Below are 26,820 nucleotides of genomic sequence, written 5' to 3' on the forward strand. Positions count from 1 at the left end.
AGCAAATGATGCTATTAGATCTAGTTGAAGTATCTCGCTTTTGACATTGCTTTACAGTAAGCTTGATATGTCGAGTAGTTGTTGCTCAGCGTGCATGTTGTCATATAAAGATTTCTTCATAATGAATGGAAGCAAGCACTTTTCTACTAATGTTGAAAATGTGCTGCAAGCCAAGACCAAAATTGTGAAATATGAAAAAGTGTACCTGTCGCAAATAATCATGAAGTAATCATTATATGAAAGCTCTAACTTTGACCTCTTTCATATTGGAAGGACCTACACAGTCTCAACGACTAATTTTTTAGCATGCAAGCATGTACATGGCCACGTAGTTTGCATGCTCTCTTAGAGCATCTGTTCACGCACTGGCTCCATGTGCTTCTACAAGTCGCACAAATACGTGACCAGCTCATTCTCATTCAATCTTGCACAGTGGCTGTGCGTGCTTCTGTGAGCTCGCTCATGGGCTCATTCAAACTCACAAGAACTTGTACAATCTCATGCGTTCCTGCACAGTGGCTCTACGTGCTCTCATAAATCCACGTTTAATCTACCAAGAACTCACATATTCTTATACATTCTCATTCGCTCTCACACTTTCTTGTACAGCTCACATACAATTTTTTCAGTAGGGCGCTGCACTTTCCCCATCCAACTCGGGTTTAAGATTTCCGCAGTTTTCTCGGCTTGACATCATACTTCCGCAGATTCATCCGCAATTTCGCCTCTATTGCCTCACCTTTACATGCGATTCTTCACAACGACATACCTTTCGTCTGGTCTCCTACTTGCAAAAAGTATTTGAAACTCTGAAGCGTGCTGTGACTTGGGGCCCGTCTTGTGCCATTTTGATGACAAAGCTCCGACTATTTTGCAAAACCGGCGCCAGTAGCCATGGCATTGGCGCTGTCCTTCTACAATGCCAAGATACCTCTGCTGAAAATGTCGCCTATGCAAGCTGAACTCTGACTCCTGCGAAAGGAAACTACACTATAACCGAGCAAGAGTGTCTCGCTGTCGTCTAGGCTGTTCAGAAATTTCGTCCTTACCCTTACGGCCATCACTTCATGGTCGTCTCTGACCACCACACCCTATGCTGGTTACCCTTTTTGAAAATTTGTCCGGTCGTCTCGGGCAGTGAATCCTCCGGCTTCAAGAGTATGACTTCACTGTCGCCTACAAATCAGGCAAGAAGTAAAAGGACGCTGACGCTCTCTCGGGCTGGCCTATTGTTTCGCCATCGCAACACATGTCCTCGCATTCCTGTCTTGTTCAAACGGAGTCACACCATTAAAATCCTACAGTTATCCAGATTTTGAGCGCCGCCTCTGTTGCTGCAACGCCACAATAAACTGCAATCTTGCGCATCCCCACAGTGCTGACGCTTACTGTCGAAAGTTGATTGATAGTATAACCGGCGTTATTAGGTCTCCAAACGTCCGTCTCCGTCATCGGCTCAACAATTTCTAGTTACAAGATAGGACATCATTTTCACAACACTACAGCCCACTGGGCCACACCTGGGTTCCCGTATTTCCCTTTTCCATGCGTCCTCATATTCTACGAGCCTTTCACGACGACCCCACCGCAGGTCACCTTGGATACCACAAATCCTACCACCGCATCAAAAGTAGTTTCTTCTGGCCTGGCCTTTCAACCTCAGTATTGAAATATGTAGCGTCTTGCATACCTTGTCAACGACGCAAGCGGTCTCCTGCGCGTCTCTTGCAACCTCTCCCACGTGCTTTCATGCTTTTCAAAGTCGTCGGAATAGACTTGTATGGACTCCCGCTTTTGACTCCAGCTGGCAACCAGTGGGTTGTTACTGCCGTCGACCGCCTCACCCGATACGCTGAAACCGCAGCACTTCGTTTGGCTCCGTTTCCGAAATCACCAACTTCTTCCTCCACACCATACTCCTTCCCCACGGCGCGCCTCGCCCTCTCCTTAGCGATCGTGGCAAGGCGTTCTTCTCCACTGTCCTCGCCGCAGTACTTCATTCTTCAGGCACGGTGTAAAAAACTACGTCCCCTTACCATCCTTAGACCAATAACCTCACAAAACGCTTTAATCGCACCCTGTCTCATATGCTATCCACCTAGATTTACCCTCAGCACAACAACTGGGACTCTTTATTCCTCTTTATCACCTTCGCCACAGCACTGTCGTTCAACGACCCACCATTTACTCTCCGTTTTTACTTGTTTATGGCCGCCACCCTACCTTTTCCTCGAAGCATCTTTCTTCTCAGCTTCCACTCCTTCTGCCGCGTGTTCCCACTAACATTTCGTGTCTCGTATCGCCCACTGCCTTGATCGTCGCCGCTTTCAAACTGAAGTCACTCAAGCTTCTAAGAAAAGCACGTATGATACGACCCCATCGCTCAGTGTCTTTCCGCCCTGGCGACGAAGTGCTACTCTGGACACCAACTCGCATCCCTGGCTTGTGCGAAAAGTTTCGGCCCGTTTTATTGGCCCGTACACGGTTCTAGAACAAACCTTCCCTGTAAACTATCTCGTCACACCTGCATCGCCTGTTCGCGATCGTCGGCTTCGCGGTACCGATATTGTGCACGTGTCGTGTTTTAAACGCTTTAACTGGCGACCTTCAGATATAATTTGCGACCAGGATAGTCGCTTTCGTTCGGGAGGGGGAAGGTTGTAAGCACTGTGAGTGAACTTGATCTGAGCGTAATCATCATCGGTCATCGTGTCGTGGGAAGAAGACGAAGTGTAGATGAGCTGTGGCTAGTCGGTAGCTGCTGCTTCGGCCTATCAGAAATAGCAAGAATAACTTGCTGGTGCATCTGTCTGCCTCATACTCTATACAATACTTATCACCTTTATGCCCTTAGTGAATAAGTATGGCCCATATACAAATTCATAGAATATCAGCGATAATGCCACTTTCTCTGTAGTCGTGGTTTTCACCACAGGGAGGACACAACGTATACATATCACGATTCCCGCAGAGTTAGCAGAGGACACAAAGAAATCACACACCGCACAGGTTCACGCAGGTCTTGTCGACAACTCTACCTATATGACTGGACTGTAGAACTGGATAGCGCGAAGCACACACCGTTGGAACATTGCCGAACCAGTCATGTCGGCCAGCTTAAATGACAGTTTGACAACCTGCGGGTTTCCGAGCTCTTCTTAGGACAAGGGGGCGAAGAAAGGGTCTGTCACCCGGCGCTTTAGCTGACTGCAACAAATACACAATGGTCCTGAAGGCACAATAACAAGTCCCATGTGGCAGAATCGTCTCCCAAGTTCGTCTCCAAGCATCATCAGGAAATCTACCGTATGCCTCTTGTGGCTAAAGGGGACACGGAAGGCGTAGGTAGCAGCGTACAGTTTGGGGGGAAGAGAGCTTTGCATTGTTGTGCTGACAGTGATCTTCATTGAAAGGTGAGTCGAAAAATGAAGTGTGTAAAACCAGCCGAAGAAAAAAATGAAAATTATGCTATGCAATTTCAGTAGCCCTTGCTAATTTCCCAAATGTTTAACGCGTGACACATGAATAAGTGAAAAAGTAGTTTTCTGGATTACTTTAGTTATGGCAAGGTAATGAGGACTGACCTCCAAAATCCTAAAACTGGGACCGGTAGTCAACTGGCTATTCTGCTCTGGTTAGATTCAAAGGTGATGGTAAGGCGTTGAGTGAACCGCGTGGGGTGTTGTTAATCCCCATTAATGGACCCGTTGTGTTTAACCACAGAGGGCACCGGCGGTCTATATTTACAGTGTTCTGACGGCGCAATAAATACAAAAACTCGGCTTTGGCTTGGTCGTTTCAGCCATGAGTCGTTCAATGACGTACAAGGACAACAGGCGCCAGTATAGGGTGATAACGAATACTGGAGACGTTTGCCAGGGTGGCCTTTTTTTGGTATCCTTGGATATCAGAGAAATGTTGAAAAACATTTGAATTCCAGCTTTCTGCTTGCGTGTCTGCTCAAATTAAGATAGGACATTAACTTGAAGTGCACATTGTGGCGAAAGCTGCAATTGTGCAACAAAACATTCTTCCTGCCGAACCCGCAAGTACTCTTTTCTCCCAAGTGTTCCGAAAGGCTTGGATCGTTGAGGACAAATGTCAGCTGGGCACTGCGAAACTCACTTCACCCTAACTGTTCTCAGCTGCCTATGCCATCCGCATTTCTCGGTGGCCATTGAGATATTCTGCCTGATGCTGCAGCTGGACTGCTGTATATATTGTTATGAACGATCACGGTAAAAGAAGCGGACAAGAGCATTCGTGCTGGGCCCGGCAACAATTCATTAAACGTCATCTCACTGTCATCGATCATCTCTCTGTCCTCTGTTCTCCTGTTTTCACCGGCTTGCCCCCCGCTCCGACCAGCAGACACGAAGAAAGAGAGACTGACCCGAGATGGGGGGGGGGGGGGGCACACATGACCACAAGAAGAGGCCCGAATAACCATATGTGACTCCACTGACCAGATGCGGCGACCAAAGAGCCCACGACCCACGACACCGTCACACTTTAAGACATCCTCCCCTGCATATGCAATGCGGTGCTTGTCTTGGCCTCCGCCATCTAGTCGTGGCAACATGTGGCCCGAGAGTGTCGTGGGCCAAGGTTCATCGGGAATCATCGTGCCGGCAAGCCGTTCTACTCTTCCTTCTTTCTCTTCCTCAAGCATCCAGACATGTCGATCCTCATATCATGCATTCATCAACATCGGTGAGCTTCCTAGTCAACAATCGGGGCGATCACTCGGTGGCCCCGGGGCGTGTTACAGATTATCAAGGAAAAAGAAGCGGGTGGTGGCCCGGACAGGAGCACTCGCGACAGACGCGACAATTCATAAAGTCATCTCACTGTCATCGACCATTTCTCTGTCCTCTGCTCTCCTGCTTTCATCGGCTTGCAGCTTCGTAACAATATGCACTTCCCAGGTAGCACAGAATGTGGGGCCCTAGTAGGTCCGATATGGGCAAGTGAGGTTGGGGCAACCATCATAAAACCTGCATTAGTCCCCGATGGGGCAAAAGCGGGCAAGCCCCATTTGGACGTGCCCCTGTTCATGCTGCGTGGGTCCCATAGCGGCGTTGCTCGAACTAATGCAGAGCTAAGAATTGCTTGGACTGGGCTAGTTGGAACATCTCATAAATACTGCGCTGCTTAATCGTAGACAGGCAAATGAACTTAACCTCAGCGTTTGTGCAGTTCCTTTGTTCGAGTAGAACTAAGCAGCGCAGCATTTATGAGATAATGCAGACCATATATTCCTGCATCCAGACCACAAGGGTCCCTTTTCGGATATTTGAGGGCAATCAAACCTAATTGTGAGCTCTTTATGAGAAAGCCCACAAAGATCTGAAATGAGGCCGCCCCCAATAAATCTTTGTGGGACCTACATCGGCCGTAGTGGGGCAAAAAAAAATACTGACGTACCCACATGCTGCCCCAATCAGCCCCTTGCAGTTTACTTGAGGGCAGGTGAAATATGATTACGAGCTCAATTATGACAAGCTCTCGTGAAGCCCAAATGAGGCAGCCTTAGCTAAACCGCTTTAGGTCCCCCATCGTCTGTAATGGGGCTGGAAGGCGGGCGTGCCCACAAGATAGCAAAATCGGTGCCTTCTGGAGAATTTGAAAGCACGTGCAGCATCAGGTGGGCTCTAGGTTCAAAAACAACACTCAGCCCAACTGGGGCTGCCCGCACAAAACAGCTTTATATCCCACATTGACAGTAATGGTGCTGGAAGGCGGGCTTGCCACATGATACCAAAATCGGCCCCTTGTGAGAAATTTGAAGGTTCGTGCAACAGCAAGTGGGCTTGAGGTTGAAGAACACCCAGCCCAATTAGGGCTGCGCACGAAAAACTGCTGTAGGTCCCACATCGGCCATAATGGGGCTAGAAGGCGTGAGTGCAATTGTGCAATCATTCTTTCCAACCTTTATCTTTATTAGATGCTGCCCTAAATTACTAATATAGATGACTTGTACAACAGTTGTTGCCCTTTTGAGTCATTTGAAATATTACATGGCTTTAGTTCTCGCGCTCATGCGAATTGCGCTAAAAATACAAAAACATGCTGATTGCTAACTGTTTCTCCTTATGCGGTTGCTGTGGACAGCCGGCAACTCTCAGCAAAATATTGCTGTTCAGAACCCACGTCACCACACATGCTCATTTCTTCATTTAGGCTAGATTAATGTTATGAATTATTGTAAAATTTAATATGGTGGCTTTTTACAAAGCGCAGATATGTATAAAATATTTACTTAATTATGTACATACATATTGATTAGGAGAACTTGGACTTGGGCTTACCTAAAGCACCTGCATCGGACCCCTATGAGAATAATGTTGGCAAGCCCAAGTATGGCTTGCGTTATAAAACCAGCATCGGTCCTATGTCATTATATGTGGGTCTAACCGAAATAAAAACAAATGTTCATCCAAAGCGGCTGCCCGAATCGGTCCAAAGTAGGACCATAGGGAGGAGTTTGCGGGATGTGCCCTATTGGCCATGCGACAAAAATGTGGGCAGCCCCGCAAGGGCTGCCTGCATCGGACCCTAGTGGGGCCCATCGGGGCTGTGTCGACAGCCCTCTTCAGGCCTACGCCGGCCCCTCTTGCAGCACCCACATTGAGCCCACCGGGGCTGTCCTTCATTGCCTACATCGGATTCACCGGGGCCCCATGTTGATAGCCCACTTTGTGCTACTTGGGTACCTTCCATTGGAATCCAATAGGTTACGCTTAAAGTCCATCGGCTGTCCTCTCTTCGAACTACATGACCTGCACATGCTCATTTCTTCTTAATTGGACAAGAATGTCAGTCTCATCAGTTATTTCTCTGATCCACTCTGCACGCTTCCAATTAATTAGCGTTACACCTATCTTTTTTCGTTCCATGTCCCTTTGTGCTACCCTCATCTTACGTATAACCCTTGAGTAGTTCAGATATCGGCAGAAAAATTCGCTTCGTGTAGAATCCTTTTCGCAGAGCATGGTTAGAGCAGAGTGCTGTCGCTTCAGAATGATTCTCGCGGCTTCGGCTCTCCCTTACCCGACTTCCGCTCTTCATCACCTGATTGCTGCTTAGCCAGTAACTATGCAAACACTGCAGGGACAATAGACGCAGTATGCTTTAATTCCTAAAATTCACATTTTTACTCAGCATGAAGTTTCTGTGTAAACTGCTTCTCACTATCGACCGACCGACAGACCGACCGACCGACCAACCAACAAACTAAAATTAAAAAATAAGACAGATAGTTTGATTTTAAGGTTACAATTAACTCAAGGTTGTAAATCGACTTAATTGTGACGTGCTGCTCCCGTCTCTGTTTCCGCAATGTCGCCTGTCATAATGGCCGGCTCTTTCCCTTTACAACTGTGGGGCGTAAGAAGCGAATGGACAGTGGGCCCTGTGTGTACTTGATTAGTATGCTGCAAAAAAGAAAGTTTCTCTACATCTCTCACGGTGCCAATTATTGATGAATATGGAAGATTGGAGCGTTCTTTTTTGGATATGTGTGGTGGCAGTTGCCACCATGCTCGTGTTTTTCCAAAAATATTATTACGGGCTTGCTGAGTATTTCACCTGCTCAGCTACTGCCCCTATGGTCAACTCTGTGAGCCAATATTTCCACTACTTTTGCGGTGCCCCTGTTGAGGTCATCAGTCGGCCCCTACGGCAATGGTATCAATTCTGCCTCATAGCCTTCGCCTAGTCAAGTTAGTCAAAATCTGGGTACACATAACTGTCAAGTAATTAAACGAAACAATTCATTTTACCGTGTGGTGCAGATCACCAAGGGCTACGAGCTCAGACACATGTGTTCGCATCACGCAGTTGGGAATCTGAAACTTTCTGAACAGTCAAGATCAAGCGACTCATCGTGGCAACTCAATGGAACTCCACCATGGTGCTAAACGTGTGCCCTAGCAGCGAACTAAAATGAACATGATAAAATCCTGCACGAAGCCTATATAAAAATCGAGTATCATAACTGCTCAACTTGCCTCCATTTCCAATACTTGCCGTCCTCTTTCTGTAGCTCTTGATGGTGAGAATAAGGCAAGGACTCTGAAGTTCATCGCCCAGACATCGAAGCCATCGTCTGCAAGGAGAAAACCTGCAATAGAAGGCAATATTTATATACGCCAGCGATCTCGCCTCTGTAATTAGTCACCATTAAGAGAGGTTGTTGATAATAAGGCGAAATGAAAATCCATACGCAAGCGTTGGGAGTAGGTTGTCCTCAACCGACACGTTTATGTGAGCCTGTTTAGTTCACATTTTTTGTGACGGCTGAATATTTTCACACTCTCTCGGAAATCAGAACTCCTCCCCAATCATGCATAGGAAACCTCATGAAAAAAATTCAGGGGTGCATATAAGTATGCTTAGGTGTAGTAATGCGAAACAAAATAATTGACTCACAGATTACAAGATTGTCCCCTTTAAAACGAGTTGGTGCCAGGTTCCGCAATGATGGGATTTTGTTGTTATTCCTGTGCATTGTTGCGCTTACGTAGGAACTGGGACACAATCGGAGACGACACAGAACAGATGTGCGCAAACTATCAACTGCAGGTTTATTTCTGAGTGCATGTATGTATAGGCATTGTCAAAACAAAAAACAAAATTAAAACATAAAACAAAAATTCCGCGATCACATCGTCAAGGCAACATATCTTTTAACGTTCTGTCCAGCATTAAAGAACATGCCTTATCCTTCTGACTTGGCTGCTTGTTACTATATTTCCAAAAATTCTTTTTCTTGATTAGAAAGCTCGATAGAAGGTACGCTTACACATGGCCCTTCTTTTCCTGATTGTATGCAGTATGCTTCCCACAGTTCTCTGATTAGTTTCTCCCTTGAACTGAGCAGTATTGCTGTCTGCCGAAAGTTAGGTGTGCATTCTTTTTGGCATCTGGCGCAGTGAGCTGCCAGATTTCCCGGTGAGTTGACAAGACCGCAGTTGCGCCTATGTTCTCTGAGCCTCTCATTGACGCACCTACCGGTCTGGCCAACATACGTCCGCCCGCATGATAGCGGTATCTTATATACTACACCTTCGCGGCATTCCACGAACTTTGTCTCATGTTTGACGCCACATGACTCCTCTTTCTCGGCACTGTATTCTTCATTTACTTTCGCGCACATAGCTTTCAATTTTTTGGGTGCGGAAAAAACGACTTTTACGTCGTGTCTTTGTGCAACCTTTTTCAGGTTGTGGGAAAGTGCATGGACGTATGGGATAACCACTGGCCTCTTCTTTTCTTTGACATTGTCTTGGTCCCTTATTCGTACTGGCCTTCTCATTATTTTTTCCGCCACTGAAACGAGCAATGGTGTCGGATAGCCTGCTTTTCTCAGCCGTGTTGCCTGCAAATGGAAGCTTTCTTGCATCTTGTGGCTACATGATTTCTTTATGGCCTGCTCTAAACATGACATGGCCATATTTCGTTTGATCAGCTTTGAATGGGCAGAGTCATACGGTAGTAGACCTTTCTCGTTGCGCGTTTTGTACTGCCAGCATAAATGTGGTTCAAGAGTGAGAGCTAGATCAAGGAACTGTAGGTTGTTGTTTGCAGGTACCTCATGAGTAAATGTGAGCCCCTTGTGGGCTCTTTTGAACTGCTCTAAAGTTTTTCCTAATAAGTTGGGCGTGGCTGAGGTTTTATCTGCACCAACTAGCCCAATTTGAAAGTCTCCTAATGATTTTGTTGTTGTTTTTTTAATGTTGGTATTAATCCTATATCTATTTCTTCATTTCACATGAATCTATTCCTAATCTTCTCACCCTATGTGATCTTCCTGCTTTTCAGCCAGCAATCTTACAATCACCTTTTACTAACGTGCATATATATTCATCCCCCGACCACTAGTGTCTCAAACACTAGAGCCTCAGGGAGAGTGACAGCGCCTGCGTCGATATCCAGATGGATAACATCACATTCGAGTCAGATGTTCATTTTTCAAGATGTTCATCGGTGTCTACGGATTTAGCATCCACTGCACATGCGTCACCTTGGCTAATTTTTTTCGGTGGCTGCCTCTTTTAAGGCATCTAGATATAGCTTCAAGGCGTAGGGTACTGCCTATTGAGTTATGAAAGAAAAAATATTTTTTGATCTGCCTCTTTCAGTTTTGATAGGTTTCTTCCTCTGACGTCACTTCCACAGAATGTATCCAATTTGATCTGCTGTTCTTTTCGCCCGCCAGTTAAGTGTATTTCTCCGTCACTAGCTGTGTCCTGCTTATTTACTGATTAATTTTCTAGTTCTTTTTTTCTATTTCACGTCAACCCGTCTTGGGTGTAGGTATTACAATATTTTACCTGCCCACTTGATACTATCGTCCCTCATATCATATATTATTTTGAGTTTCCAGTGCTTCAAACGGTGCCTAGATCGTATTACTCTGTACTGCCTCGTTTGCGGGTTTTTGTGGGCATCTAGTGCTAATAATCCAGTAGCCTTCCTATTTATTTCTTATCTTGACTGTACACCTGCCTTTAGGATCCAAACAGCATTCCCGAATGTCAACCCTGCCACCATAATTCCTTTCCAGGTACTCCTTAGTACCTTTCACTGGTTGCATCCCCAAACTGACCTGTTTCATTATCTCGGCATCTTTTCGCCCTTTTATGATAACATACTGTTCTTGCTTTTCCCCATGCATGTCAGCCGTTCATTTATGCATACCAAGAGATATTTATATTCTGCCACTACGGGTATATAAAGGTCTCGTAGTTGAGCATTTGACCAATTTAACCACTGAAAATTAACAGACTCAAGTTAATTGGGCTAAAACAGAAGCCTAGATTGTCCCCTTCTTCTCCACAAGAATTAGAGTTTGCAAGTCTTCCTGGCTATCTGCTAATAGTACAATATCGTCTTCATACATAAACCTGTCAGGCGCCGCTCTGCGATATTTCCGTTTAATCCGTACATGCAGTTTCTACTTTATTACCCGGTATACTTTCTGTAGGAAATCTGTCACCTCACGACGTATACAATAATATTTTAGTATATTAAATAGGAATTCCCTCCTTTATTTCGCCGTATGTCAGTTTATGAATAGGAATGCTAAAGACAAAAGTCTCGCTTCCACCCTAGCTATTTCTATGAATTGCGTAAGCCCGAATAGATTGCCATTTATTCGCCTACCATTTTGCAACCTGTTATGAAGATCTTCTAGTATCTTATTACTTTCTATTCATGACTGCATTTGTAATTTCACCGTTTGCCTTCCCAGCCTGTACATAGCAGATGTTATCATAATATGCCTGTAGGGTTTAATTTGCGTCATATCTCATTCCCTTTAAAACTCAAATTCATTTTACCGTGACACGAGCTGTCCGGAACTTGCTTATGGTTTGGGTTCTTTCCAAAACATTTAGCAGCGTTCTTTGCTTCTTGGACCAAATGCATTAACCAGCTTGATTGGATTTTCATCTATCCCTGCTGATGTGCACTTGGGAATATTTGCGTTCGTTTTTTTTTCTAGTTCATATTAGTAAGTTCTAAGCCCACTCTCTCTTGCTGTCTTGTGTTACTTCTTCACGCGGTGGCATTACCCAATTTTTACTAAGCGACTCAGCTATAATTGATGTAATGCAGCTTACAACTTTGTCTCCCTCAAAGTTTTCCCGTCGATATCTAGAATTCAGTTCTGATTTTTTTATTTTACCTAGCACCTTATACCGTTTCAGAATTTTCTTGGCCCGCCTTTAGCTGCATCATGAATTTTAGCAATCCTATGATCAATGTACTATTTGATTTTTCTTTGGACGAGCGTCTATTAAAACATTTTCTTTTGTACACAGTATTATTATTTTCGGTGTGTTTCTTCCGTTGATAGCTGCACTTTCTTCGCCTCTCGGTGTTCTTCTGAAGCTGCCAGTCGTTGTTCAATGGCTTCCTTGATTTCCCAGCTTCACCAGCTCCGTGACTCTCTCTGTCAATACCAGCGGAATGCTACTTTTATTTTGTTAATTTCTTACTTATGAGTAGCGCTACCGGATTATAACCCCATTTTTCCAAGGAAAATGTCTGTCCTCCTTTGTCTTTACTAGCTGCTACTAGTGCTGTTTATACTCTTGTTTGTTTATTGTTATTGCTTTGTAACTCTCTTGAACAGGGCTACTGATTGTAGAATAACATGTTTATGATCACTTCCCTGACTGTACAGCTCCTCCTATATACTTCCATCTTAGTGAATTGGCCATAATATTTCTGCGACATTAAGCAATAGTTACCGGTCGTCTCCTATTCCGTAATTCCAACGGGAGTTTTTCCTCACATATATTTTGTCTCTTTATAATAACTAGTTTATGCCACTCAAATAGGTTTAGCCTTACCTCCCCATTGCACTTAATGTATCCATTCAGGTCCTTGATATGGCCGTTGAATTCCCCAATAGTGTATTATCGGCATCGCCTCTAAACAGATTTATGTCGTCGCTGAGATATTTAATGATGTCAATGTTTTCCTGCCTTCATTTGTCTTCTCTCCTTAAACTACCCCTTTAGTCATCCGCGTTTACCAGAAATTGTTCCTGATACTCAGATATTTATACTGGACTTTGCAGGATGAGATTATTCACTGCCAACTTTTCCTTGGCGTATCAACGTACTACATCTCTTCCCTTTTTCTCCGTTGTTTTGCTGTAGCACCCTTCTCATCAATAAATGGCGGATCTTCTAGGTTCCTGACCCGTGTTTTGCATAGAACTTACACACGCAATTCGCGTCCAGTTTTTGTTGTTGCCTTTCTGAGCATTTTGCAAGCATTTTGCGTTTCAGTAAATGGACCTCTTGATCATAAAACTTCTTTACTTTGAACACCACTCTTTCGTAGTAAAGAAAATTATTATTTTTTGCGAAGCCTTACCAGTGGAACTAGCCTACAAGAACACGGGAACCGCACCGGCTGTGAGGAATTCCCATCATAATGTTCGGCATTTCACAAGAAGCGTTCATTTTTTTAACTGCTTTTTTGACTGCCTAATATTACTATTATTACCAGAAAAACACATTTTAGCATGCTTTTCGGAAGCTGGCGAAAGGTATCTTCACTTACGTGGACGGCTTGCGCGATGGGCACGGCCGGCACACATGTGTATACGGCGGTGGGGGCAGTTCTGCTATCGAATGATGGTGGCGGACGCGCCGAAGGTGTATGTCTAGGCAAGAAATAATAGCGCTTCACTACAGTCTGTGTTCACATTTCAGAAACTTGTTGAGTATACTAATTGTGGGTCATCTTAGCAGGCGCGAACACAGTACAGTGTATCGGCAACTTATCGGCGCCGGCACACCAGCACATCATGCGGTGGCCGGTATCCCTCTGTGACGTCATCAAACGTTTCAACATGGCGATCGCTGTTGGTGGGAGGAGCTTCGCGGTGTCAAATTTAGTCGCTTCTTTTGAAATAAGGAATGCGTCTAGGACTCTGAAATTTCGGAAATAAATTATTAAGGTCCAGTCTTATCTGCCAGACTACAAAACTGTAATGTTGTTGCAAGCGAGGTTTTATTTGCCGGAGGACGAGTGTCGAATACCCGGCTGTGTCCACTTGCGAGCCCAAGCACGAGCCGCTTCTTGCTCGGCATCATCCCTTGTCTCTATGTCTGGGCGTCACTCTTCCCCGGAGGAGCTGAAGCCCGCTGGGCGACTTAAACAGTGTCGCATGATCGGTAAGGCTTTAACCGAACGACGTGCGCAACTTCACTTTTGGTGAGGCGAGCGATGCGAGAATAGAGCTCGCTAAGTTGAACAAGGACGACAAACGGTCCATATTAGTGAAATAGCAGCTTTTTCTAAAGACCCCGCTTCCTGATAGACCGCCACAGCAAGACTGAATCTCTAGGATGGTATATACGTGCTGGTGGTAGGCATCGTAGTGTGTTTTCGAGCCATATTGAGAGACTAAGATGCGAAGGCGGACAAGCCAACAGGTTTCTTTGGCAAAGCATATTGTCGTGGCTACAGAGGAATATTCGTCACTATTGGCAGAAAACGGGATGTTGGTGTCCAAGGTATATCGTGGGTGGCGAGCGTAGAGCAGAAAGAATGGGCTGAAGCCAGCGGTCTTATGACGGGCGGTATTGTAAGCGTATACGTAATGACCTTAGGACACTGCCCCTGTTTTCATGATTTTCGTCGACGTACATGGACTGCATGTCAGCGATCGCATGGCTGGTGCGTTCAGTTAGATCGTCTGTCTGGGGATGATAACGCGATGACAGGCATATAAGCGGAGCATCTCCTCCTCGATATCGGGGGTTAATTGGCGATCATGGTCGCTAATAATAACTCGTGCTTGTCCGTGACGGAGCAATATCGTCCGTAACATAAAGCAGGAGACTTGATACGCGTTGGCTGCAGGTTTGGCTTCCATCACTCAGTATCGAGCGAGGTAGACCACGAAAACAACGATCCAACGGTTCCCATTATGGAATATCGAAAAGGCGCCAAAGAGATCAACACCCATTTGCTCAAATGGTGCACATGGTGGTGTGATGGGGTGAAGTTACCCCGGTGTCACGCTTGTGGGACGTTTCAGCGCTAACACTGAGTGGAGCTGGTGACGTACTGCTGAGTATTTATTCGCATTTTTGGCCAATAGAAGAGGTTCTGGGCGCCGAGGAGCATTCTCGCAGTTCCAAGACGCCCGCAACTATAGAGACGTCGTGCATGACCTTTAAAATAGGATGGTATAGGCTCTTCGGAACAACAAAGAGGAAGCGGGGGCCCGTAAAGGAATAGTTTTCCTTCTATAGCAGGCGATCACGCACATAAAATTGGTGTCCACCTGACTGAACCTGAGGCGCTGCGAAAAGAGGTTCCAATGTCGGAACCCTTAGCTATTCTTCTATAAATGTGGGGATCCGCGTTTTCGATGTCAGGAAAAGCCAGTGATATCGACGCGACACAGGTCTCGATGTCATCGGCATCAGATTCCGTCGTAGGAAGAGGCAGGCGCGAAAGACAGTCTGAGCGTCACTGTGCTTGCGACCAGTTTTCTATGTGACCGTGAAATCGTGCTCTTGTAACCATAGGGCCCATCATGAAATGCAGTCACATGAGTCCCTGAGATTAGCTAACCAGCAGAGGGCATGGTAATATGTGACAATGGTAAACGAGAGTAGCGTCCATAAAGATACAAACGAAAGCATTGTGGGGCAAAAACGACTGCGAGGCATTCCTGTTCCATGACAGTATAAATCCCCTCCTGCTCCCTAAGGGAGTGACTCGAGTACGCCACGACGCTGCGCCTTGCCGTCGCAGTGCTGGGCAAAAACCGCACAATTCTAACACCGCTTGCGTTGTATGCACTTCTGTTCGCGCTGAAGGATGGAAGTTGCGGAGCACAGGCACGTGAGAAGAGATTTAAGTTGGCGGGAAGCGGAGTTTCACTCAGATGTCCCCTCGAAAGCTACATTTTTATGAAGGGGGCTTGTCAGGGGTGTGCAATATCAACAAAGCGGTCAATAAAACGGTGAAAGTACGAACACACACCCAGCAAACTTCGTGGTTCTTTGGGGGACTGGGGTGGCTTGAATGAGCGGACCGCTGCAGACTTTTTTTACGAGATCAGCTCTGACGACGTTTATTGACGAGATGTTCAAGAACTAGCACTTAGCGTGCTTCAAAACGGCACTTCAAGTTCACCACAAGGCCAGCTTTGCACATACAGTCAAGCACAAGTGTTAAGTGGTCATTGTGCTTACTCAACGTCTTCCCGCAACCGAAAATTACGACGTCGTCCAAGTAACCCATGCACAAATCGCATTTTAATCCGCGGAGTATAGTTTCATGAATGGGTATAAGGTGGTGGGGGCATTACAGAGGCCGATTGGCCTTGCATTCAATTCGTACAGGCAATCGGGGTGTAATAAATGCAGTTTTTTCTTTGTCCGTCGAATGGATAAGTATTTGATAAAAACCCTATCTGAGGTCAACGTTGGAAAAGTAGAAGGCATAAAAAAGACAGTCAATGGCGTCGTCTATACGTGGAAAAGGGTACATGTTTTTCTAGCAACCGCATTTAAACGGCGCCAGTCAACGAAAAAACGCCATGTGCAGTCTTTCTTCTTCATAAGAATCACCGGGGCAGCCCAAGAAAGAGAGGTAGAACTTTTATTTGTCTAACAGTGTGACTATCCCCGCTATTCGGGGGTTATAGCCGGAAGGTGCGATTGTCGCCTTAGTTGCTGGCCGGTAGTTCTTGGACAATGGCGCCATCTTCGGCCAGACCGACAATTTTTCTTGGGCTCTTGGGTCTGAGCTTCGGAGAAGAGTCTCTCAGGTGTCTTTAGATATACGTTTAGCCCTGCCTGTTGACTTCGCACACTACCATATTATGTGATGTAGTGATCCCTTCTTCTTACATAACGAACATAGGTCGCATTGTATTTCCGGCCATAGATGGTTGACTATAGAACTGGGTTCGGATATGTATTTGTCTGTAGCTTTCTCCATGCTACTGCCTCTTTGCCTAACGTGAGGTCAGGGTGTGGTAGGGTCCTCCTTCTCAGCATATAGTGCCTTCTTATTCGACTCTCTGATAACACCCTTCGTAACACCTACTTCACTCGTTCATTTATCAACTTTCGTTCAGACGTTGACCCTCGGTAGGGTTTCTGCGGAATTGGATCTGAGGCGCAAGCGTCGATTCTCTGTAGAGCATGTGATGCAGGAATTAAAGATAGGCCGCCTGGTTGGGAAAATAACGAGGGTGAGTCTCGCCCTAAAATGGCAAGCAGTGCACGGCTCTCCGTCGTTGAGAGCCAGGGGTCAATCATACGAAGCAATCGCGATTCATTTTGGGTATCTGTCACTGTCTACTATGGCATCGGTAATCATGTTAAGACATATTGGCGGGTTGGTACTGCAGGATGCAAGTTTTAGACCTGTGGGCAGAACAACGCACTCGGTTAAGCAATCCACTGCCAAGAGTGCAGTACGGTTTTTGGCAACAGAGACCATGGCATAAGGTATCAAGACATTTTTCATCATGCAGGTGAGGTGCACAGGTTTTAAAGTCACCTCAGACATGTCGAGGGTGGCGTCGCGGCAGGAAACCGCTGCGCATACAGCCGAAGATGGAGGCACATGGGTATTTTTAGGAACAAAAAACCTTCACAACGCTACACGAGCCTTCCATCAGACCGGAGATAACACATTTTCCGACGCTAATCTCACCAGTTTGGCAGTCGACATATTGCGCAACACATCTTCAAAAAGTCGAGCCCAATGCTGACGTCGTGTGTTGATCAAACGCGCACTGCCATTTTCGCACGGAACACTTCCCCACCCAATGAAACTTTACCACAGCACACCCCAATAGCAAGCAATAGTTCGCCACTTACAGCACAAAACTCACAGCACAAATATAAACACTTTTATCCTACTTAAATAACACTTTTCGTACAATGTGATGCTTAACTGAAGCACTCATTACGGATATGGCGGTCCCGGTATCAACAAAGCCATCACAGGCACACCATCACCTAAAACGTGGACTTCGTTCCGTAATATCAGCACAGGCAGGGGTATATCTTCCAGCAGCGAAAGTCCAGCGACCTCATCTCCATCGGTTGCACTGCCTGGTTTTCCGGCGGCGGCGAGCGTCACCGAGGCGATGGAGAACGGCGCGCGTGGGTAGCTGGTGGTGTCATGCTTCTGATCGATGCCGGTGAAAGATACCGCAACGCCGTATGCCACGGGTGCACGGAATCAGGAGGGTAGCGCGAACGCCTAGAAGAACCAGGATAGTACTCCTCGTGCTCAGGATAGTTCTTGGAGCTGTAACGTGATGCTTGGCGGCGAGGACATTATCCTGAGATGTGGCCAGCTGGCCGCAGCGGTAGCACACTGGAGGTCGAGGAAAAGGTTGCGCGAGCAAGTAGTCGCCACTCATAGCGTTGCGTCGACGGTTGTCGTATCGGTTGCGGATCCATTGCCTTGGGGGTGCCCTCGGTGTGTTGCTCTGCTGCAGCTGCTGCGGTTCCCGGTATTCATAGAATCCGCTCGAATAACGAATTCCGGTGCATTAAAGGCGTTGTAGGGAGCGGACGCAGCTGATGCGACGGGGCAGCGCTGCGGAACCCCAAGCTAGCTCTAGCGACCGGTTCACTTTTTCCCAAACAATCTGACGGATCGTCGAGGCCAGATGGCCAGACGATGTTACGTAAGTAGCGTCAACAGCGTCCACCGACGTCACGCTAGCCAAACGTCCGAACTTAGGTGTTATCTAAAGCATTTTCGGCACCTCGAATGTGCGGCAATGCTGGATCACGTCAGTCACTGAGCCAAGGCTTGATTTACCGATAAGAAAATTATAGATATCTTGGTGAAACCCTTTTAGCAGATGGCCAACTTTGTCATGACTCCGTAATGCGAGGCAAGACAAGCTTGCACAGCTTGAAGACTTCCTCGATCTACTTGGCGCACATTTCCCCAGGAAGATGAGTTCTTTGAGAGAGCGCCTCTGCAGCTCGCTTCTACTTCACGTCAGAATCTCCAAACCCCTTTTTACCATCTGCCACGAAGTGGTCTGAGGAAGTGAAAGTGTCCTCGGTTGACGTAACACGTAAGGGCTCTGTCGTTGAGCGCGCAGACCACGTTAGCTAGTTGGCTGGAAGAGTCCCACTTTTTGTAACGGCTCACCCGCTGCCTGCTGGTAGTGAATAAGCCACTCATCTATGTCTTCGCTAGATGAGCCCGTGAATGAATGCGCTTCCCAGTGATGCTGCCATGAGCTGTTAGGCACGAACCTTAGGGCGCCGCTGTCAACAGAAAACATAGGCACAGATGGCGGCCGGCCAGCAAGAGTGCGACGTCGACGCGGTTCAAACGGGGAATCCGTCTTCAGGGTTTCTGGTGAACGTCTACCCAGTATCTCTCACCAAGATGTTACGAGCGGGGTTTGTTTGCCGGAGGACGAACGTCGAAGACCCAGCTGTGTCCACTTGTGAGCCCCAGCACTGACAGCTTCTTTGTCGACCTTATCTTCCCTTCTATCACTTTCTGGGCGTCAGAATATATTGGGTGACTATGGAATGACCCCTTTAATCATACGCTCGTCCACAGGCGTAGCCGTGACGTAAAAATTAGCGTCAGAAAGCATTGTTTTTTATTCAAAGCATTCTGGATACATCTGAACCGTCCTTTTTCAGTTGCTTGATTTTTCATTTGCTCCGTACAATAATCAATTACATTGATATTTTAGCTCGTCATCGCCCGTTGCACACAAATCAGTTAACTATCACTAGAACCACAAGTTAAAACGGCGCGAGGTTTTACGCAACTAACGATTATTTCCAACAAGCAGTTTGGTCTACTATCAGTACTATACCTGCGGGTTTTCAACTGAACGAGTTGTATAAGCTGTCGCTTAAAATGAGCAACTAATACAAAGGACGCGGCGTGTAAATGCGATAGCGGACTTTTGAAGCGCGCGCATCGTGTCTTGTCTTGTATCGTAGTTGTTGAACGTCGGATTCAAGCAGTATAAACGTTTCAACAAACTCTCAAACTATATTGAAGTTCGATTCACGGAAAATAAAAGTTTTGGTTTGGTTTGGTTTGTGGAGTGCAACGTCCCAAATCAATTCAGGCTATGAAAGATGCCGTAGTGGAGGACTCTGGAAATTTCGACCACATGGGGTTCTTTAACGTGCACTGACATCGTACAGCACAAGGGAAAATAAAAGTAAGAAAGCAGATTGTTCTTAACGTGCCGCTTACGGTACACCTCGACGCGCTGCAGGTTCACCCCTTAGTTCTCCACGTGGAGCAAAGCAGGGGACGGGAATGTGACAGAGCAAGGAGAATGCTTGAGCGTCGCAGCCCCCATTTCGCCAGTTTCTATTTCTCTGCCATAGATGGCGCACCCCGTCAGAACCAGCATCACAGCTGCGCTACGCTTTGAGAGCCAATATACAAAGGTTTTTAGCCCATGGTTCGGAACGCCTGACAACATGAAGTTTGCCGTGGTCGGCGTACCACTAGCTATGTGCTATGAATCCCAGGCATTATCCGTGACAGTTACTAAAGGAAACACAAAGCGCACAATGAAATGCGTGGAGCATAAAGAAATCGTAGAAAATACAAATTATAACTATATGACACATTCCGACCAGCGTGTGGGCTTGCGTCATGATGTGAAGTACATCCTTTCGCAATATAGGTGTCCTTTAGTGTCGTCGCCCTTCCACCTCATATCAGTCTGAAAACGCAAACTCTTCAACCAGGCATTATACAGCTCATTTGTGACATTGGCGTATCGCGCGCGTTGTGATTTCGATACTACGACGTTAGCTTATATTTCATAGCATTTTTTGGTCGTTGTACATCTGACACGAGTTGGGTTTGGTCATAAGCTGTCTCTATGAAGTACTTTATTGCGCTTCTGATTCCCACACTATTTAACCTGATGTCGTAAATGGACGCACTAGAGAGTAAAACGTCTGCACGGCGATCATGAATTTTCCAAAACAGCAGGATTCATCGCATAGCACACGAGTTCCTAGCCGGCCGGCCAGAAGGAACAGACCCAAGTAGGCAAAACACAATTGTTTGGGTCCCCGACGCTGGGATGGAGGGTAACATTACAGTAGATGCCGTCGTCCGAGGTTTCGCTAGCCGGGCGAAGGCATCCATAGGTGCAGCCTTTACAACGCCAGAAACATACGAGGAAACAATATGAGTGTGCAGGGAGAGGCGTAGAAAGTGCGCACTTCTAAATGACACACTAAGCCGAGAACAAGCCACTACACTTAGGCGCCTACAAACAAACACATATCCAAGCAGAGCCCTGTACCACATGAAATGGCCAACACAATACAAAAGCGAATGTGTCTGGTGCGGAGACACTGCTACACTATACCACACAACATGGGGATGTACGGCAAGCCCCATAATGCCTAAAATAAATAGCCCTCGTCCTGAGCAGTGGAAGCCGACCCGGACGCACAGCACCAGTGGCTCTGGCAGCGGGCCAGAGCCGCTGATGAGGCCAATGTACTCATGGACAGAGGACTGCCGACTACTGCTCCTTCCTAAACAACTACCCCAAACTCGATTTTCCCTAATAAAGTTTATCAATCAATTTCATATTTGTTATTTCGACGTTTTTTTTTTGTTTACGCTATCCTAATTGCTGTTGATAGAATATGCGATTTTAATACCATAAGATTATTGAAGACGCAAAATTTGAAAACGAATCTTGGGGCTTTTTAATTCCTCATAGGGAAAGCCAAGGGGAATGCCAGGCTCACGCTCATCTCACTCTTCTGATATACTTACACCGATTCACTCCCAAAAGTTTCGCGGGACAATCCAAAAGAACAGCCGCCACCTCGACACCTGCTACGACCTCTAAAAGTGTAGCATGGAGCTCTCACTCATGAGGCCTTGCGTAAACTGGTCGAAGCGAAAATGCGCTAATTTAGAGTTACCGATTAAGCCATTGAGTGCATGCCACCAAGAAGTATCGCTTACGCCACTATGAGAGCCTGTTCACAACACAGCTTATCTTTAACTTTGGATAAAACTGTTTCCTACCGCTACAACAAGGTGCAACTCTTTGTGCTAGATGCGTGCCGTCATAGAATATAGCTGGTCCGCCGCAGCACCTTATTTGAAGCTCGCGATACCACTACTTACCCGCACTTTGTGAAGGGTAATTGAGGAACCACAGGTCTGAGGAAGATAGCAATGCTGGAAGGAGTAGCACGGGGTAGCGGCGCTGCCGTCCCGATTCGCAGGTGTCACAGGGGTGTCGCCCATGCCGAATTCTATCAACTTCAAGCACGTATCCGTCTTCGGTGATGGCATAGCTGATTTCGCACGGGTAGCCAAAGTGCCTTATCAGCTCGCACTGAGCAAAAAAAATAATACATGAAGAAGAAGGGAGGAGGGAGGGCATATTTAGGCTTCGCCTTTGAGCATTCGGAGGAAGCAATGGAAGGAACGCGGGAATAAATGTTTTTTGAAAGAAAGTGTGAAACATTTCTCAGTGTATTGCTCAGTTTTGGCGGCTTTGCTCCCTTCATATGTCTGTCAGAGGAGTCGCTCATCTCAATGCACTTTTCTGTGCAATATATGCAATGTGCGTACATGTGTGTGTGTGTGTGTGTGTGTGTGTGTGTGTGTGTGTGTGTGTGTGTGTGTGTGTGTGTGTGTGTGTGTGTGTGTGTGTGTGTGTGTGTGTGTGTGTGTGTGTGTGTGTGTGTGTGTGTGTGTGTGTGTGTGTGTGTGTGTATGCTTGTGTGGGCGCGGTTATGTATGAAGGAAGTGCCAGTCAATTTATCATTATACAAATGGGCTTTAATATTACATATTTATTTTATAAGTTTAAGAAAAAAGATTTTGCTTTAGCTTTCGGACTATCATCATCATCATCATCATCAGCCTGACTATATCCACTGCAGGGCGAAGGCCTCTCCCATATTTCTCCACTTAACCCAGTTCTGTGCTAGCTGCATCCACTTGACCCCTGCGAACTTCTTAACCTCATCCGCCCACCTAACTTTCTGTCACCCCCTGCTACGCTTTCCTTCCCTTGTAATCCAGTTTGCTACCCTAAGCGACTGAATTCTAATGAGCCACATCAGTATGAGACAGACTGATTTAGTAATTCGCTAATTAAATAAAACTCTATTTACTTTTTTGTTTCCACTTCAGGGGATATATTGTATTTGCACAACTGGAGCTCCTCCTCCAAATAATATCGCTGCGAAAAGAACTTCCTTGTAATAGATTGGTTTGTATGTTTGAGCAGGTTTAAAGTCCAAATGGGACTCGGGCAATGAGAGACGCCGTAGTGGAGAGCTCGGGAAATTTCGACCACACGGGGTTCATTCACATGAATAGGCATCGCACAGCACACGGGCGCGTTCCCTTCCGCCTCAATCGAAAAACGACAGCGACGGCCGAGATTCGATCCCGCACGCCCAGGTTCAGCATCTTTCGTGTAGTGAGCATTGTGGTTACTAAAAATTAACCGATTTGCAGTTTGTCTAATTTATTTCAAGTGGCTTAGTTACACCTAACCAAATAGACCACGCTTTCTGGGTAGCATGAAAGTATTCATTTGGCTTTACCTTTTTGATTCTAACAAGTACTTGCGAAATGATAATTTGCAAACAAGCTTTCAGATCGGATTCTTTGCAAGGTGGGAGTAATCACTAAAAGCAGGAATAGACCTTTCGTAAGAAGTTGGGAGGCCACGTAAACCTTTAAGATATGAGTAAACGGCTCTCGGTACACCCCGTGAGAAGAGCTTCGACTGCTCGCTTTGCCTTAGATTATTGTGATGTCGTTTTATAATAGCTGTTACACTGTGCAGCGATGTTTATAACTACGAGGCTGACTTGTTGCGGTGTACGCTCTGTAGATTTGTGAATTTTTGTTGCTTTACAACAGTATCAGCTATCCTTATCAAAGACCGTTTTTCTCTCAAGAGCTTCTCAAAATTTCGCGCAATTTTACTTGATTTCATATGGCCATTAAAGTCAATTGTTTCACTCTAAGAAATGTTAGTTTCTCAATGTTCATTGCAGCTACCGTGTCTTGTTGAAGAAGCTATAGTTTCTCATTGCGCACTTACTCTGTCCCATCAAGAAAAATGATAGTTGAAGCAGAGTAAAAGTGCGAAAGTAAGAATTATGGGTGAAATCAGTTAGACACTGAAATGAAAGCGCCATTTTAACTTTTCCTCATGATGCAGAAAAAAAAGCTATGATAAATTTTCATACAAGAATGATTTTAAACTGCTTCTGAGAATATTTCAAATGATAAAATCTTAGCTGAAATAGGCCTTGTTTTGTCCTGATTTAAGTTCCCCTGACCTGACCATAATGCATAACTTTAAATGTTAAGATCAAATATCAAATATCAAGTTGTCAGTTTCAAGTGTGGTTTATATAAAATTACCTGGAACGGAGCTATCAAATGGCCTATCGAGGCAGTGCCCATCATAAGCTTTCATTTAGACAGCATACCATTCTCATGAGGCATATTTAGGCAAAGCAAAGCTACATATAGGAAGGCAAGCAAGCAATCAAGCGGGACGTTTAGGTCTTTGATATTTATTCATAATACCTTACAGGGCCCAGAAGGGCATTGAGTAAGGGGGGCAAATAACAGCAAAATGAGCAAAAGAAACTAATTATTACAACATGAGATACGATCACTGAGAAAGTGAGAGCTAATGGGTATGAACGAAGGTAACGTTACGAATAATATTATGCATTGAGCTGACATAAGTAGCTTTCCCATCAGCCAGCTTTGGCTTTTCTGTTCATACTTAGGCAGAGTGTGAAGCCTGCTGGGGACTTGGCTAACCACGACTAGCAAGTGACCCAAATTATTTATTTATTTTGCCAGTGTTCTTGAGGCTTCCCAGGATAGTACGGATATTTGGTATTTCATTGTTGGAACATTGCAGAATTTATTAAAGTAGCAGTTTTGAGGAAGAACAAAGACCGATTAACAAGAGAGATTTTGGACACCGGGGCGATATCTTTAGCGGGTCATGATTGCGTCAGCACGCCTTCCGTTCTCCTATCGAAGAAAGAGAAAGACGTTTTAGATCATTGGGAGGACTGCAAAAGATGAGGTGTTGTGTGAGCTTAGAAGTGGAGAACGAAGAAGATGTTAGTGTACAATTATTCAGTTATCAGTGCAGCATCGTCCTTTTGTGTGCGTGCGTGCGTGCGTGCGTGTGTTTGTATGTGTGTGCGTGTGTGTGTGTGTGCGCGCGCGTGTGTGTGTGTGTGTGTGTGTGTGTGTGTGTGTGTGTGTGTGTGTGTGTGTGTGTGTGTGTGTGTGTGTGTGTGTGTGTGTGTGTGTGTGTGTGTGTGTGTGTGTGTGTGTGTGTGTGTGTGTGTGTGTGTGTGTGTGTGTGTGTGTGTGTGTGTGTGTGTGTGTGTGTGTGTGTGTGTGTGTGTGTGTGTGTGTGTGTGTGTGTGTGTGTGTGTGTGTGTGTGTGTGTGTCCATCCTATGAGTCGTCACCTACTCGGCTTCGTAGTGCATCATGTCGTGTGACCAGCTATCTCGACTGTATACTGCATTATAGTGGATGCATTACCAGAAAAAAATTGCCGGAAAGCTGGCTAAGAGCAAGGCGCATGTAATCATGCCTCTTCCAAAGTAACTATTGCGCCTCCTTTGTCCGCCGGACTAACTAAGGTACCAGAGACGGCACTAATTTTGTAACTGCTACGCATTTACCATTTGATATGTTAAACCGGAAAGGGACTTTTTTGTGGGCATATAAAATGTAACATTTTACGGTATTAAAATACATGTAAGGACATCATCGCGCTGGCCCCAATGGATCCTATGGGTCTCGTGCACAGTTCAATGGGTGGCTATTGAAACACGCTTAGTGGTCGTTTTCAAGAGTTTTTTTTTTTTGTATGACGAGTTCCCGCTGATCATTTTTTCTGCTGATTTCTTTTTTATTAATTTTTAATTACCATTTAATCCAAGAAACAAGGTCCTTGTTACCAAAAGTTTCGAACTATAGAAGGCCAACAACTGGCACTATTTATGAACAGATAAGTTCCAAATAAGAATAACCTAGACGGTGATGTTCGAATTTCTGAACAACACCGATATTCGAATACACAGCCACTATCTCGTTTTACCTAACAGCAGCTGAGTTAAAACGGTTCTTATCATCCTGCACTCATTTTTGTTTTTTCATTTTATTAGCTGCAGCTTTCCGAAAAACTCTGATGATTTCCAATACCTTCTTTCTGAATGAAGACGCTCTTTTTCGTTTATTGTCGTCCTCTAAAGTTGCTTCGCTGATCATCACCGAGACCTCTATTGTCTCATTTCTTATAGTTCTGAGTGCTCTTACAAGGCTTTGAGCCGGGCCCCATTGGTGTGGCGTAGTGATTAGGGAGCTCGACTAATGTACCCAAGGATGCGGGATCGAATCCCAGCCTCGACAGCCACTTTTCGCCGGGCCCGAAAGGCCAGGCGCCCATGTGCTGCGCCATATCGGTGCACGTTAAACAACCTCAGGTGATAAAAAATTTGCCGACCCCTCCGACAAGGCGCCTCTAAAAAGAGCCTGAGTCGTTTTGGGACGTTAAACCCCATAAAACAAACAAAATGAGTTTAGTCGTCAGGGGTGAGTGGACATCTTTTTGTCATTTACATCACGTATAAGCGTAGAGATGATATTGAATTTAAGAATGCTAACTTTGAGTCGGTTTGGTTAGCATTTGATCGCTCTATTACAAACATTGACGAAAAACGTTTCTTTAGGCTGTATTTATAGGTCGTCATCCTCTTCAACGTCTGAATTTGGCAATGCTCTTGAGCATGTTTTTGAAGTGTGGTCATTTGAAAATTACAGTTCAGTAATTAAGGATATCAAGATAAACTTTAGCAACGCCTCATCCTCCATTTATAATATTTATCGCAGTTTTCAAGGTTTTGGCTATGGGTGCTTGATAAAGTTTTCAACACGCTGTGCACACAGTAGCCAGGCACACTATTTGACCACTTATTATTTAGCTTTGCTTGTTCATTACCTGCAGGTGTGTTGTAAAAGGTATTGCCGACCAAAATCCCACCTGTAAAGCTTTTGTTCAAGTCCTTAGTCTAATACAGCTACGTTTCACAAAGTTGTTCTCGATGAGCAGTTATTCGTTTCCGCCGTATCTGAGGCTGACTGGTCCGAAGCACTCTCATTGTAAAACTCACAACGAGTTTTTTCACTGTGTTTTACACTCCTGCTAATATAATTCCACACATAATTTCGCAACGAAACGTCTAAGAAACGA

The 26,820-nt window shown here is 45.6% G+C and overlaps 1 pseudogene; it reads right to left on the reverse strand.

Moving 5' to 3' along the window:
* Nucleotides 1-26,820, reverse strand: part of LOC146209441 (lipase member M-like) — an 83,520-nt pseudogene that overhangs the window by 36,089 nt on the left and 20,611 nt on the right.

This window comes from Amblyomma maculatum, chromosome 1, assembly GCF_055883805.1.
Source record: "Amblyomma maculatum isolate TAMU_Amacu chromosome 1, ASM5588380v1, whole genome shotgun sequence".
NCBI classification, from domain to species: domain Eukaryota; kingdom Metazoa; phylum Arthropoda; class Arachnida; order Ixodida; family Ixodidae; genus Amblyomma; species Amblyomma maculatum.